Source organism: Sphaeramia orbicularis, chromosome 19, assembly GCF_902148855.1.
Source record: "Sphaeramia orbicularis chromosome 19, fSphaOr1.1, whole genome shotgun sequence".
Lineage (NCBI taxonomy): Eukaryota > Metazoa > Chordata > Actinopteri > Kurtiformes > Apogonidae > Sphaeramia > Sphaeramia orbicularis.
Window position 1 is genome coordinate 47,048,970 of NC_043975.1, and position 16,104 is coordinate 47,065,073.

Below are 16,104 nucleotides of genomic sequence, written 5' to 3' on the forward strand. Positions count from 1 at the left end.
TATTGACAGTTACCATGGTAACGTGTACAACAAGCAGAGTGAAATGAGAACTGACTCATCAAAGGCTGCACATGTGTTTGTACTGAAATACAACGACATGGTGTGAAAGGTCAAATAGTCAACATAGCCCTGGTAAATTTATGCTAACCCGAATAATGCATATTACAAGAATAAAGCTTTGAATTTTATGTTGCACATTGTTTACAGTCATAAGTCACTTATCCATTGACCCTCAAATTGACTGGCACAAACAAATTTGCCTAATGGAGAAACGACAAATATGCCAAAACTCTTGTTTTTTGATGAAAAGTTTTTACACTTGCAAGAGGTAGTTTTTCGGGTGTAGCAATATTGGTATATCGCGCAAAACTGCAATGGAAAGACCTTTTTGAGACTACTAGCAACTAGAGTCACATGAACAAAAGAAGAACGGATGTTGATGGATGTTATAACAAGCAAAGAAGAAGACTTTTAAAACAAACATGGTGTGGTATCAGTGGACACATGAGGAAACCCAATAATTTTTGAATTTAGTACGGGATAGTACGAGGTAATTTATAATAATAATGAATATATCTGTAAATAAATGTGATATGTATGCTTGTCGCCATGTTTATGGAATGACGTTTTGTGACATCTCGCGATAATAAATGAACAAATCATTGCATTTGTGATTTAATAGGAAAATTGACATTACACACTTCTGTTTTTTTGACATTTAGTAAATATTGGTAAAGTTTTGCGCATACGTCCATTGGAAAAGTGACTGCAGACAGAAAAGGCTGGTTTCTAAACAGCAGTGGGCCTACAGGTGCCCTGCTGCCTCTTCGTGTGTCTTTACTAACCCTCAGAAGGTGGAAAAATCTGCCAGACATACTAAGAAAATAAATAAAAGTGGGCAATAAAACTAAATTCAGTGTCTTTAAAACATCTGTGTGGGCTGACAGAGAGAGAACGTAAACCGGAAAGTGAACACATGTCTGCATTTCCACATGCATCTGTTGTTTAGACATCACCGCCCACACTTTACAACTACCTCTTTTTTTATTTTTATTTTTTAAACAAGTTTTGACCTGCCCTCATGTGGGTAAAAAAACACTCCTTAAAATATCAGGTCTTTGTCAAAAAATATTCACACTGAGTATGTTTACATGCACTGCATAAACCAGGTAAGTGAGGGGAAGTTTGTCATGCGGAAGACGTTTTAATGTCTGGTGACTGTGAATCATTTTATGGTGAGACTGTTGCAAGAGGGTAGTATTTTTGGAGCACATCTAGCTCACTTTAAAACAAAGACCCAAGCAGCCACCGGCGACCAAAGTCATCTACTGATCTAAACTGTTTAATACCTGTTGATCCACTCATCTTATCAATACATATAAATAACTGAGACAAAATACAGTTTGTCATCTTTTCACGGTCATCAAATATGACCCATATGGATGCTCAGAGGCTCTGTAGTTACCATGGAAACACCGTCTTCTTCTACAACATTGATTCCCCAGTAAAACCCATGTAGTTGGATCAATGACAGTGGATGGACACACTTTTTACATCCAGTCATTGATATCTTTGTTGAAAAAAAGGTAACTTTTTCTTCAGTTTTCTCTGTTTTTGATTTAATAACCCACAACTTTAATCTGAGCTTTCATGAACATCTACATGATCAGAACCTCAGTTCCCATGCTAATGCCAATTCATAAGACCTGAAGAAAAAAACCCACTGAAAGCTACAGGAGCTGAACTCGGGTCAAAACAAAATATTTGTAAATACCTACACTGTGCAGTAGAGCAGTAGATACATCACATGCATTCACTAAAGACAACTGGCTGTATTTAACTCCCTAATGTACCTGAAAGCACAACTTACTTACTCTCCAACTTCTCTGGGACTGCGATTCATTTGCATATTGCTACCTTATTTGTACACAATTGCATTCCAAGAGCACATACTGTTTTGCACTGTTATTGTTACTGCACTGGATGCACACACTGTTTATTTACATTTCTTCCTATATATTTTGTACATAGTCTTGATACCCTTTGTATTTTGTATTGATGTACTATATATTCTTGAGTGTTTTTATATTTTCTTTTTAATTTTTATCTACCCGAGACTACCCCTAAGAAAAATGTTATGTGCGCATAATGACAAATGTTCTTGAACTTAGAGAAGGTGTTAAAATTTTTGTTTTCCTTTAGATCACTTGACTCACAATATGCTGAAGGGTAATTATGGAATTTTTGCCCAATGCAACTTTAAAATTCACACTTGACATAACATGACATCATTCAACGGGACCATTATGCTAATTATAATAAACTCTGGTGTCACCAATTCGAAACCACATATTTAACAGGTAAATACTGTACTTTGCCAAACTAACAAAAACGATTATCCCTTTGGTATGGAAGTATGGCTGCAACATGTGCTCAACACATACAATATATCTATTTATATCTGGCAAAATTGCATAAAACTAGTAAAAATTTCTTGAGGGCAAACAGTTACTGTGTCCTCCATACTCATCCCCCAACACTGGTGCTTGGTTTGCTATAAATATTGCTGAAAATTTATTGTAATATCCAACTGGGGTAACTTAAGATGAAAATCGGTCAAATAATCTTAACAAAATTAAGTCTTAATAAGTAAATAAGTCTAAAAAATCATCTATCAGATAAATATTCCAAATTCAAGTCAGTTTATCTAAGTCAGATATTTCTTTTTTGCAGTGGGCTTGCCATTTTTGTCAGTGTTTCTGCAAATGCCTCATTGGTTTAACACTCCAACTTGCTTAAAATATCTCCGTTGCGCTGCCAAGCATTTCATCTGGGCATGCATTTGGAGCATGGCCCTCCACCACCTCAGGACAACGTGGTATTTTTTGGCCGTTAAATTATACTATGTAGCAGCGAGTGAGTCGAATATGAGGTTTGTCTGCACGCTGTTATTCTACAAGAGCTCCGACGCTGAGATCTGGAGCGCTGCGAGCCACGAGAGTCCGGCCTTCCCTCGGCTTCATCAATCACCGCCGCGACAGTGAATGGCAGGATAATATTGTTGCTGGTGGTTGATTGGGAAGTCTCCCCTGTGACTTGGAGAGAGGTGCGGTATCAGTATGAACATGTGTACTCATGCTAATCTGCAAAGCAGTTTCTGAGCGGCGCTTGAGTGGAAGTCAAACTTTTTTTTTTTTTTTTTTTAATGGATCTTTGGATTCTTTTTGCATTTGTGGAAATGTGCAGCTGATCTGCAACACATGTCGCCCACTGTACACACACAGTAGGTGTACTTTAACTCCTTGGCGCCTGTGTCTTCCTGTAGCGCTGGAGCTGGGCTGTACGCTGCTGGACAAGCTCTTCCCGTTAAGGGTCCTGTGGTTACAGAGGGACCATGTGCCCATTCACCACTGTTTGTTTTCTATGTCATTATGAGTCCAGCGCTCCTTCACTGACCGGCCCCATCGAAATAGTCTCCTTTGTTAGACAGACTCTCACCCCCGTCATGGAACCATATAAAAACATTTGGCTAGATACACTTAGGTGTGCTTAGAGGTGTATGTCCAAATCACACATACGAACACACACTCTCTGGCCCCGACCTCATCTAATCCACATGCATGCACGTCTCTACACACATACACACACACACACACACACACACACACACACACACACACACACACACACACACACACACACACACAGCTTTCCATTCAGCCCTCCTTTCATAATGTTTCTTTACTTAACATTTAAAGTTCCTGAAATAGGAATGTTCCTGAATCAAAACAGTTTCTCTAAGGGAGAGCTTGCTGAAATGCCGATACCATTTTGGTCCTGCTGTGCATTCTGGGTTATTTTGTTTGGGCAGCAACACGCTGTCTACTTTGCCCAGCAAGTCATTAGAAAAATGGTTTGATTTGATTATGATGTGGCAGAGCGCAAGACAGGACGCACAGGACAGGAGATATTTTGTCTATTTTGCAACCCGACAACATCTTCTTGCCACTTACTTTCCCCCTGCACTGAAACCAGAGTGTTATGTTTTTTTTTTTGACTGAAAACCATTTCAAAGTAGGTAAATCTGGGCCGTTGCAAATGTTGTGCTCAGGATATGAGATGCAGAGTGAGCGACAGACATTCGTAATTACACAGATCCTGACAAATACCAGGTAGGCGGAGGGACACAGGGGTTTGCAGGTGGAAAGAGGTAATAAAATCCTCTAAATCGCTCTCAAATGGAAAAAAAGAATATCCTCTTGCTCAACTGTCCTCTGCGGTCTAGACAGACCAACACATGCATATGCAATGGTGAAACTAAAGCCAGTGAGTGAAAACAGCCAAATAGAACGTAGACTCAGACCTAAGCAGTGGGTAAAATATTTTGGGAGGATAGGTGGAGGTGGGTGCCTATCCGGTTTCTGTGTTTGTGTTTACGCTTTTGTAAAGCTTACTCTTTAAAAAGAATACACTAAAAATATCTTAAGTAATATGATGCACCAATACACTAGAACGTACTGAAGCCAGGGGGCCATATTAACCCTTTAACCCAGGGGTGTCAAACTCCTTGTAGTTCAGGGGCCACATCCTCCCAATATGATCTGAAGTGGGCCAGACCACTAAAATAATAACATAATAATATCTAAACTAGAAGCACTCGGAGAGCGCAGACCTCCGCCAAGGCTGATCAGTGCCCCCCCCTGTGGGCCCCCCCCAACCCCGATCACCACCAAAATTTAATCATTTCTTCCTTATCCCATTTCCAACAAACCCTGAAAATTTCATCAAAATCTGTCCATAACTTTTTGAGTTATGTTGCACACTAACGGACGGACAGACAGACAGACAGACAGACAGACAGACAGACAGACCCTGGCAAAAACATAACCTCCTTGGCGGAGGTAATAATGTCAACTCCAAACTTTTCTCTGTGTTGTGGAGTGAGAAAAGTAAAATTACATTATGGAAAATGTTTATCTACAAACTATCCTTTAAAAAAATAATAATAACAACATGAACAACTATGAAAAAACTGAAATTTATTAAGAAAAATAAGTGCAATTTTACCAATATTCTGCCTCAGTTTATCATTTCCACATGTACATTAGAACTTACAGATCGCAGTGGATATACAAACACACAAAACAGTTAATAACAGGTACAATATTGGTCAAATTGCAATAACTTCTCTTAATTAATTTAATTTTGTTCATGTTTGTTCAGAATATTCACATTTTTTGTGAAAAGGATAGTTTGTAAGTGTAAACATGTTCATTTAATTTCCTTTCTTTCACTAAAACAAAGCAAAGAATTTATAGTTGTTATTATGATAGAATTTTACCGATCATATTGGTCTGTATGTAGAACCTGAATTAAAATGATTAATATATTCAGTGTAATTTTTGCTTTTAACAAATTCGTCCCGCAGGCCGGACTGGACCCTTTGGCAGGCCGGTTTTGAACTGCAGGCTTTAACCCTTAACTCATGATTCCAGGTGAAGGTGCTGCTGTGAATTGTTGTGTGTTTCAGGTTCATAAAAGCTGCTGTGAGTGTGTGCTTGTGTTCCTTTTCTTCAGTGGTTTTGCTTTACTGTCACACTGTGAAAAAGTGTGTGTGTGTGTGTATAGACAAACACTAACGTTACCTTTTCCAGTGTGGACGCGGTCGCAGGCGCCCTGACCCGTCTGCCTTGTCACTGTTTCATGATGTCATCCGGAAGGTTCCAGCTCAGTAGCATCCACACAGCAGCGTGACTGAGCAGAGCGGGCAGGTGCTCCACATCACAGCCACTCCATAAACACACACGCACACACACACATATACACTTGAGTAAACACAAACAGGCAGTACACACACCGATGCTGTCGCGGTGCTGCTGTCGGCATGCACGCTGTAGACGTACAGGATGGAGAAACACGTACTGTACATGACACACACACACACACACACTGGTCCAACCACAAGTGTGCCCATGTATCAAACCCCGCCCTCATTGTCCCTGGCAGCTTTCACTGTTTCAAAGTAATGTTTTCCCCCCAAAAAACATCAACTCGATATCCACCAATTACAAAAGCCACATAATTGTAATAATCACAGACTGGAGGGGATAAATCAAGAGATCTGCAAATTAAAAACCCAAAAGACTCCATCTCAATGACAAGAATGAACCGCATCTTCTATGAGAAATCAATTAAAAGCCAATCAGGAGCAAAAGGCGCACTGAGGAGCCGCCGGCGTTCATACGTCACCGCCAGCCAGAAACTCACCACAGCCTGTGGGACTCCAGCCTGTGGTGGTTCGAGTGTATATTGGTCGGCCTGAGTGTCTGTCACTAGTGTCACTTTGATTCACCTCCCTCCAATAATCTCTTCATGTTTTCCATAAAGATCAGCAAATCAACTTGACGTGTAAACACACAGGACAGCAGACGCCTCAAAGGAAAGATGCACTGCTTTTTTTTTGTTTTTTTTTCTTTACAAGATGCAGCTGTTGAGTGTGTTCGCTTAAATAAGGAGATTGGGTTTTGCTTCATCATGACAGGTTTAAAATAATTTTAAAAAATGCAGCAAAAGGAGAAACAGGAAAAAATACTGAATATATGACTTAGAATAAGAAAAAAGTATGGAAATACAAATTAAAAAAAGCAGTGATGTTACAATTGCCCATTACTCGCCTTTATTTTAATTGTAAATATGCATCCATTCCTCACATTCAGGCTGTAACATTTAAGAAAAGAAGCTGAAACTGGTGTAACCGGCCAAAGTATACCCCCAAGGGTTAAAGCGGCCTAGGTCAGATTATACCCCATGATATCAGTGGTGTTTAGTGATATACACAAGAATCATTCAGTTTTTCAAGATTTTATTGGGGTTCAGCTTTGTCAGGAAAGTTAAGTGAGAAAACTAAGTGACTCAAATCTTAAAACTTTAAATTGCTTTTATTACTTAAGCCAGAAAAACCTTAATCGGTAAAAAATATTAGACTTTCACAAAGATCAAACATTATGACCACACTTCTGTGTAGTGTTTACACATTAAAATAAAAGTGCTTCAAAAACAAAACATTATAATGCAATTGTAACATAATGTTCACTTAATTTGACTATTTATTATATAATAAATATCATCATTTTCAAGTTATAAGACTTGTCCTCACTACAATATAAATGTTCAAAGTTAAACACTGATAACAACATAGAATGGAATTGAATATCTTTAATGTCATTGTAACAAGTACAATGAAACTAGACATGCACACATTTCCTGAGGGAAATGGAATCCATATGCTGCCCCTTGCTGGATTTGTGGACTTGTGTCTAGATGTGATGTAAAGGCAAGAAATTGTACCAAGGAATGCGTGTTTATAAGTAAAGTGCTGCATATATTTGGATGAAAGTTATGTTGTTGTTCATTGCATTTGTATGTACATGTTACTTTTTACAAAGCATGTTTGCTGTAACTGTGCAACAGCACGGCAGGAAAGAGAAAAAATAAGGATGAGCTGAATTATTGACACTGTTTTTCAAAACCTAAATTAACAAATCTCATAAGATTAACAGCAGAATTTGGAATTTGCATGAACATTTTTAATAAGGTTAGTGTAATGTGTTACATGTCTCACAAGTGTGCACGCATGCATACACACACGCACAAAACACAACTCATGGAATGAGGTCACAAATTGGGAAAGCAACAAAACAAACTGCACTAACACCATGACAAGTGGTCAAATCTATAAAGGGTCCTTTTAAGGCTCATTAATGTTTGCTTAACGTATGTAAATAGGCTAGTCCGTTTCTAATGTTGTCATGCGTCACTGCCTTCATACTTAGATGCGTCCAGTGTGTTAGAATGAGTGTTTCTCAATCAATCCACCAGAGGGCGCTGCTCTTAATTACCATACTGGCTTAATACCACAAAGAAGAGTAAAGTTTTTAGTCAGTAATAACAAACATGGCATTGACTGAGGAGGTTTTACTAATGTGGATACATATGTTAAAGGTGTGGGAGACTTTCGTGACCAATTTTTCATCAAATCTATAAAACCCCAGTCATATCCTCAGTATCATGAATCTGTAAGTCTTTCTGTGATTACTCACCTGAGAAAGACTTACAGATTCATGATACGGAGGATATGACTGAGGTTTGACAGATTTGATGAAAAATTGGTCACAAAAGTCTCCCGCACCTTTAATATTCAGAAGGGTAGTTGTCATAAATATATTAGTTTTTCACTAACTCACACAGTCGTTCTTTGAAAGCTGCTGTTTATGGAAATTATTCTGTTCAAGTCTCAACACTGCCTCCACTGTTCCTGGTGGTACTGCTCCGTTTCGTCCGTCCAGGTACACATCGGCAAGCTCCTGGAAAATGGACAAAATTATGCACGTATTGTATGCAGGGGATGGACAGAACAATCCGTCCGTATCCGTCTGCGTCTTTAACGTAGAGCATAAAGGAGCCCTTTGGGGTTCTAAAAAGAGACTGAAAATACATTTGTATGTTACCTGGCATGTTTGGTCTGTTACACTAGTGTAACAGGCCAAAGTATATCTCCATCCAGACTATACCCAGGGTGAAAGCAGCTGAGGCTGGATTATACCCCCCTGGACTAGATTATACCCCCATGATTTCAGGAGTGTTGAGTGATATACACAAGAATTATTTAATATACAGTGTAGTAGATCATTTTGCCAATGACCGTTTTTGGTTTTAATTTAAATTTGATATAATGTCCCAAATTAGGATTTGATTTGGGGTTGTAAAATAAAGGGCACAGGTCTGCAGGTCTGACCAGGTCCACATTTGTGTGATGTTCAGTATGTGTGGCAGTCGGACCACTTAACCCTGCTCCTGCAACAATAGCAGCAACCCCAGCTCCATACCCCTCTGGATGCAATTAGAAATGTTTAGGAAGAAAATAGAAAACAAATCACCAACACTCAGTTGTAGCTAATTTCTTCACCAGATAAATATTTTCTCAAAAAATCAGGCAGGCCTCTTCATGTTTGGGTTTGCCCTGGTTATATTTACTCAAAAGAGGTTGGTAATAATTTGATTATTCCATCATGGTACGCAAAATATAATTACTGTCATATTGTATTTCCCTGTTTTGTGACACACAGCGGGTGAATGCTGAGGAGAGAGTATAGGTGCAGACATTTAGCACTCCAAATACAATCCCATAAAATCTAGTTTTTGTAATGTGTTTGGTACAAAAACACAGAGTATGAAAACACCACATAATGCTGTTTATTCTCCCTCACTAAGAATATCACCATGGGTGGAATATTAATTTATGCTTGCTTTGTGTAATTAGGGTTAAAGATTTTAATAGCGTTGCTAGTCAATATGTCAAATCTTTACAGCTTAATATCCCAGCACAGCAATGCAGACTCATAATTTATTACCCACTTACCAAGCTGTAATTGGCCAGGTTTAAACGCACGGGGTCAGTGAAAAAGAATGTGCACAAAAAGATTTTAATGTCTAAACTTTACTACTTAAACCCTAATGTCCAATTAGGTCTCTCAGTTTCATAATTTATCAATATTTTTGACAATGGCATGCACATATCGTTCACCTAGATGTTTCAGTGAAGCAAAAACAGTTTTGTTTTTTTTTTTTTCACATGGTACGTTTTTAATTGTTGTCTTGTATGAAAAAAATACATGTATTACCCCCCTACTCACTGGCTTTACTTGGCTGATTATTCCTGAAATAGTAGCAACTAGGGCTGGGAATCTTAGTTGTAAGGCCGATACGATATGCATCTCGATACAGCATCTCCGATCTGATATATTCAAGATACGTGTGTAGCATCTCGTGATGCGATACGATTCACAACCAAGTTACGATACAGAATGATTCAGCACATTCTGATTAAAGGAATTAATTGTAGTAAAAAAAATATACAGTGCAATTCAATGAGCTTGATTATTTATTACCTCCTGTTTGTTTGTCTGTTGTGGGGGGGGGTTGATGAAATTTTCAGGAAATGTTGATACTGGTACAAGGAACAAATTATCAAATTTTGGTAGTGATTGGGGGGGGTTGTTGGATTTTAATGAAATTTTCAGGAAATGTTGATACTGGCACAAGGAACAAATGATTAAATTTTGGTGGTGTTGGGGGGGCGTGGACTGATCTGCCTTGGTGGAGGTCTGCGCTCTTCGAGTGCTTTTCTAGTTTATCAAATAAGACCATGACTTTTCACGAAGTGGCTTTTGTGTAATTTCAGAACACATGCCTCACATACAGTCAGTGAAAAAGTTAGGACTTTGTTTCCAAAGTCGTTTCTCTGCATGTTTCTAACACTCAACTTCTTACTCCCTCGCCGAATCAATTTGTAATGTAATGCATTTGTAATGTAAGTAAAACAGAAAAAGGTTCTGTCACTTTAAGAGACACCTGCGCAAGGTATTCTGGGATGCACTGTTACATATGTATGTGACTGTTTAAGGAAGTATCTCAGGTATGTACGGCAGTATTCAGTACAGCTGATATGGTAAGAAGTACACGTTCAGAAACCACATGTGGTCACCTCCTTCTATGTCTGTCAGATTCAGGTACAGTCATTACTGTATTCATCGGTGGTGCTCGTGCCACAGTGCATGGATGGAGCTCAGACTGTCGTGTACTGTGTACACATCTGTGAATCCGCAGTGCATGTTGACATGGATCTACAGAAAATAAAAACTTTACCCAAATAAATTGTAACACTTTTAAATGCAAGTAAAAATATATTCTATTGAATGGATCAAATTTTATCGCTACAAACATTCAATAACTGGTGCATCGTGGTATCATTCCGCACTTTTCATTCACTCACAGCTTCTCGGATTGTGTGTCAGTGTATCAGTATGAATCAGATAATCTTTCCATCCCTAGTAGCAACTAGCAAGCTAAAGTGGTGTCTTAAGATCATTATGGAGTCAGTTGGTTACCTTAGCAAACAAGCTAACTTAAAATTTTTTACAATAATAGACACAACTTGCCAACACAACTTTCACAACTTGCATACTTTTGACCGGAAATACACAAAAAACAGATTGCTCTAAACAATCCCAAAGGCATCAGTTAGTCATAATTGTCGCAGAATTCTATTTCCTCACCTATCAGGGCAACTATGGTGCAAGCGAAGAGCAAGAGTTTTGGTAGCGTTCCAGGTTGCTGCTCTTATGCTCAAAAGCTGTCATATCTGTCTTTTCATTCTTTTCCTGTGGACAGTCAGGTTAGATGGACATGGATTAAAGCGATCCAGTGGGATGAGGGACCAAAGTTTGTGATTAAAATGGGTAGTACGTATGTCCGCAGCAGACACATCTGAAGATTACGTGCTGGGAATCACTGTTGCCTTTCTTTCCTAGTCTCATGGAACAGCTTAATTTATGTTCAGAAAAGTACATAAAAACAAACATTACCTGAAAGAAGGGTTAACTGATGATCGCATTGAGCTAACATTACTGTCGCTACATAGAAGATGTCCACTTGGACAACCCTAAACAGAACAGATTGATACCATAATGCTCCATTCAAAGCAGACTATGATGCTTTAGTAAGGTCGACTGTACATTATACATAAATTATGTCTATGTAAACATGCTGATGACTTGTCATTCTAGCAGTTTAGTAACAGCCTGTTCACTCTCTACTTACTTTAAAATTTATGGACAAATTCCTTGTGGAAAAATTTTTACCCTTTATTGATTTTGTTCTTTTTGGTTATGGAGTTTTCTTCAATGAACCTTGCAACATTGGCAAATGTGATATCTGGCAAATCAGTCAGACAGGTTGTGAACACTGTCTTATACATTTTGTCCCACTGTGTTGACGCTATGCAGGAAGTCCTTTTTCCGCGATGATTATGTATTTCTGGCAAGTGCAAAAAAAGTCAACATGTTACAATACGTACACACTATTGTAGATATTTGATTATGTTGATTAGAATGTCAATATAATAATAATAATAATAATAATAGTATTTTTTTTCCTCCCCATGACATTTGTTTTGTGAGATCTTGCAAGAGTTTGTTACTGAAACATTGTAAGGATTCACAGTCATTTTCTCTGGATATGTGCATCTGCCATTTTCTGTCAGAATGTTCATAACACGTGAGCTGAGGAAAAAATGGCTCCATTATTTACTTTGGTAATCTGTAAATCACATGCGCTTCAAGCACTGAAGTGCATGTGAAGTGAATTAATGTGCCCAGATCAACCTCTCGTCTTCTAAAGGGGCGTGGCCATGGAGAAACCATGTGATACTAAAAGAGGAAGTCACTCCCCAGTGAAGTGTCTTGGTCTTAGGGGTCTTTGGTTTAAGTTTAGGTTCAGTTAAGTCACTGCCAGCATAAAAATTGTGGCTGCAGGGAAAACTGAAACCTCATTCAGGTCGTATCTTCAACCAAACATGCTAGGTCGATCACACCCAACCTGTGACGTAACCCTTCACCCTGCTTTTGGATTATTACAACAACTTATCTTGTTTTTGGTGCATATATGATACTCTAACTTGAACATTTTTGGTAGTGTGTGTAAAATGAATGAATGAATGAATGAATTTTTTTTTTTTTTTGAGTACTATATTATATGTAAAATTACTATTTTCTTGTTGAATTTCAATTTAAATCTTGTCTAAAATTTACTTAGGGGGTCAAATGAGTGGCCATTTTTGTCAAAAAAAAAGTTGTAAGAAATGCAAGGAACTGTGTGGAAATAATGCTAATACATTTGTGCACAGACTACTGATATTATTCAACAGTGGAAGCTCTATTTTCAGAAACATTGGATTTGGAATAGCACATGTGTGTGAAAACTTTGGCTGGTGGACGGACGTGACATTACCCATGATGCTCTGGTCAGTACCAGTACTTTATTAGTAATAAACTTATATACTTACTATTGCTAATTCTCCTCTTATTCATAAATATTAGTATTGTGGATCTAAAACAATACCAGCTGACACAAAAACACAAAATGTGTCAGTGGATGGATATGACATGGTTGTTACAGATCCCATCATACTGATGCTCTGCAGCCATGTCACCGTTTACACTAATGATCCCTGTACAAAAACTAGGATCACAATTATATTGTATAGTTTATCATCATAGTAAAGAGTAAATAACAATATAGAATTGTTGTTTTTTTTTTTATAAAAATGCTTATTATTAGAAAACTGTTGATTTAAAAAGTGACGTGTGACATTCTTAATGTATGTATTGGCGTAACATAAGCAGGATGGATCAGCACCATACTCTAGATTGAACCTGTAAAAATAAAACATGTGATATGTAGTATATAATCTGGTAAGAAAAATTGCAGAATCTAAAAGAATAGAATATTTGTCTTTCAGGTAAATTCAGTTCAAATATAACTTGGCCATTTGTGACCTGAAAATATAGCATTAATTGTGATGAAATTGGACATTTTGACCTGAAAACATAGTTCATATGAGCATCAACACGTTGAACAGAACTGAAATCCTGTACATTTGCAGAACTTTCATTTACCAACACAAAGTTCCTTTGGAGATTCACTTATATTGATTTCTTATGCACAAAGACAGAAATAAGACCTCTAAGCAAATTTTAGCCGATCTATAAATGCCACTTGCAGAATTATAATAAAAAAGATTCAACTGAGCACAACGGATTAACCCATAAAGACCCAAATCGCCACCGGCAACCAAAAGCATCTACTGATCTAAAATATTTATTACCTGCTGATCCACTAATCGTATCAATACATGTAAATAATTAATGTAAATGCAGTTTGTCATTTTTTCATGGTCATCAGATATGACCCATTTGGACAGTCAGAGGCTCTGTAGTTACCGTGGAAACACTGTCATCTTCTACAACATTGATTCACCAGTAAAACCCATGGAGTTGGATCAATGACAGTGGATATAGACGCTTGTTTTATGTTTAGTTAATGATATATATTACGGAAAAAGTCACTTTTTCTTCAGTTTTCTCTGTTTTTGATATAATAACTCTCAACTTTAAGCTTTTATGAACATCTATGTGATCAGTGAATTAAATGTACAAAAATACCTGATTTTCACTGGAAAAATGGAAAACACAGAGGATAATATTGTAATAAATGGTGATAAATCACTTAAGAAAGGTTAAATAGAGAGAAAAATTTATTTGGGAACTGCCATAAAAGTAGCGCTGGGTCTTTATGGGTTAATCGCATACATTGTAAGCTAACATATTTTATCTGACAGCAATAATACTGTGTTTGCAGCAACATTTCAGTTTCAGTCAAGCTCAGCAGTAGGTGTAAGTGAGCACCTCAGCACTTTGGTAACTAATCCTCCCACCAACCCCAGAGTGAACACCACAGTCTTCACTAATCATTCCAACATTTCCATCTTATTAAGTAAGACAATACATTAATTGCAATGGCATGCCGAGGCCTCCTGCTATGCAACGTTACCCCTCTCGGGTTTGCCACCGAAACCCTGAAGGTGCACAGTTGTGGCTGACACGGCGAGTTCACGGCTTCCACTGTTCGTGCCGTGTAACTTTTCAGCAGCCACGGGAGCAGATTAGAGACGTCCGCTGTGCATTCCTCGCCTAATGATTAAATATCAGCCCGTTTATTGTGAGTGTCACTGATTGCGGCTCGGAGATGTGGCTCTTGGCAGGCTGTGAAGGCTGCGAACCAGACGCCACTTCGGAGACCGTTTCTCTCCCATGCTAATTGAGAGATACTTTCAGAGAGTGATTTACTGAGTGCAGCAGAGGCCACGGCGTATTGGATGTTAGAGGCACATTTGATCCCAATGCAAAGATTGTCGAGATTTATTTCCTCAAAAGGTGCATACTAAATTTATCATGTGGTGTGAAAACAAATGTTACTTTCTGGTACATATTAACCAATAAAGAGCCAGTGCTACTTTTGTGGCAGCTCCCAAATTAGTTTTTCTCTCTATTTAACCTCTTAAGTGATTTATCACATTTATTCTAATATTATGCTCTGTATTTTGATTTTTCTCCCACTGAAAATCTTGTAGTTGCCTATATTTCATTTATTTATCATGTAGATGTTCATAAAAACTCAGGTTAAAGTTGAGGGTTGTTATATCAAAAACAGAGAAAGCTGAAGAAAATTTGACTTTTTCAGCCAAGATATCATTAACTGAGTATGAAAACAAGTGTCTTCATCCACTGTTATTGTCCAAACTTCCCATTCTATACTGTAAGTTAACCCATAAAGACACAGTGTTACTAGTGTCAGTTCCCAAGTGAGTTTTTCCTCTCTATTTAACCTTTCTTGAGTGATTTATCACAATGTATTATAATACTATACTTGGTGTTTTGCATTGTTTTGCAGTGAAAATCATTCAACCTATTAAACAACCTATTAAAAATCAACCTATTTTCAATAGACTTCTTCAACAAAGATATCAATAACTGAGTGCAAAAACTAGTGTCTCCGTCCAGTGTCATTGATCCAACTGCATGGGTTTTACTGGTGAATCAATGTTGTAGAAGATGATGGTGTTTCCACGGTAACTATGGAGCCTCTGAATGTCCAAATGGGTCATATCTGATGACCATGAAAAGATAAACTGTATTTTACAACAATGATTGACATGTATCGGTTTGACTAGTGGATCAACAGGTATTAAACACTGTAGACCAGTAGATGATTTTGGTTGCTAGCGGCTGTTTGTGTCTTTGAAGATTACCAAAAATCTCAAAAGTACTACTTTATTGTATTGCATTCACTCTCTCCATGGAACCCTATCCAACTAGGGTTAGAGTTATACGATATGAAGTGTAAAGTTCAGGTTCAGGTGATTTTATTTAGGTAGAGCAGGCTTTGTTTGGGTGAGTGGGATTCACACATGTACAAGAAGTACGGTATATGACCTCATACTCAAGCAAGTCTAGAGTTACTGTAGTGAAGATCCAACAATGCTAGGTTGAGTCAACCATAAATGCCAAGCAAGACGAGTCAAGTTGTTCAGGTTCAACTCCATGGACCTAGTCTGCAGTATGTGGTGTTTCAACTAGTTATAGGACAAGTGCAGAGGGTGAATTTCAGTGTGTGTTGTATGTCTGCATGTCAAATATATTGACAAAC

General features: G+C 38.0%; 1 long non-coding RNA gene across 1 annotated transcript; it reads right to left on the reverse strand.

Moving 5' to 3' along the window:
- Positions 1-234: 234 nt before the first annotated feature.
- On the reverse strand, positions 235-15,141 carry LOC115410101 (uncharacterized). The gene is made up of 3 exons (XR_003934055.1): positions 15,131-15,141; positions 11,802-11,806; positions 235-318 (listed from the first exon to the last, which is right to left on the reverse strand). It is a non-coding gene; the product is annotated as an uncharacterized LOC115410101 (long non-coding RNA).
- Between the last annotated feature and the right edge of the window lie 963 nt (positions 15,142-16,104).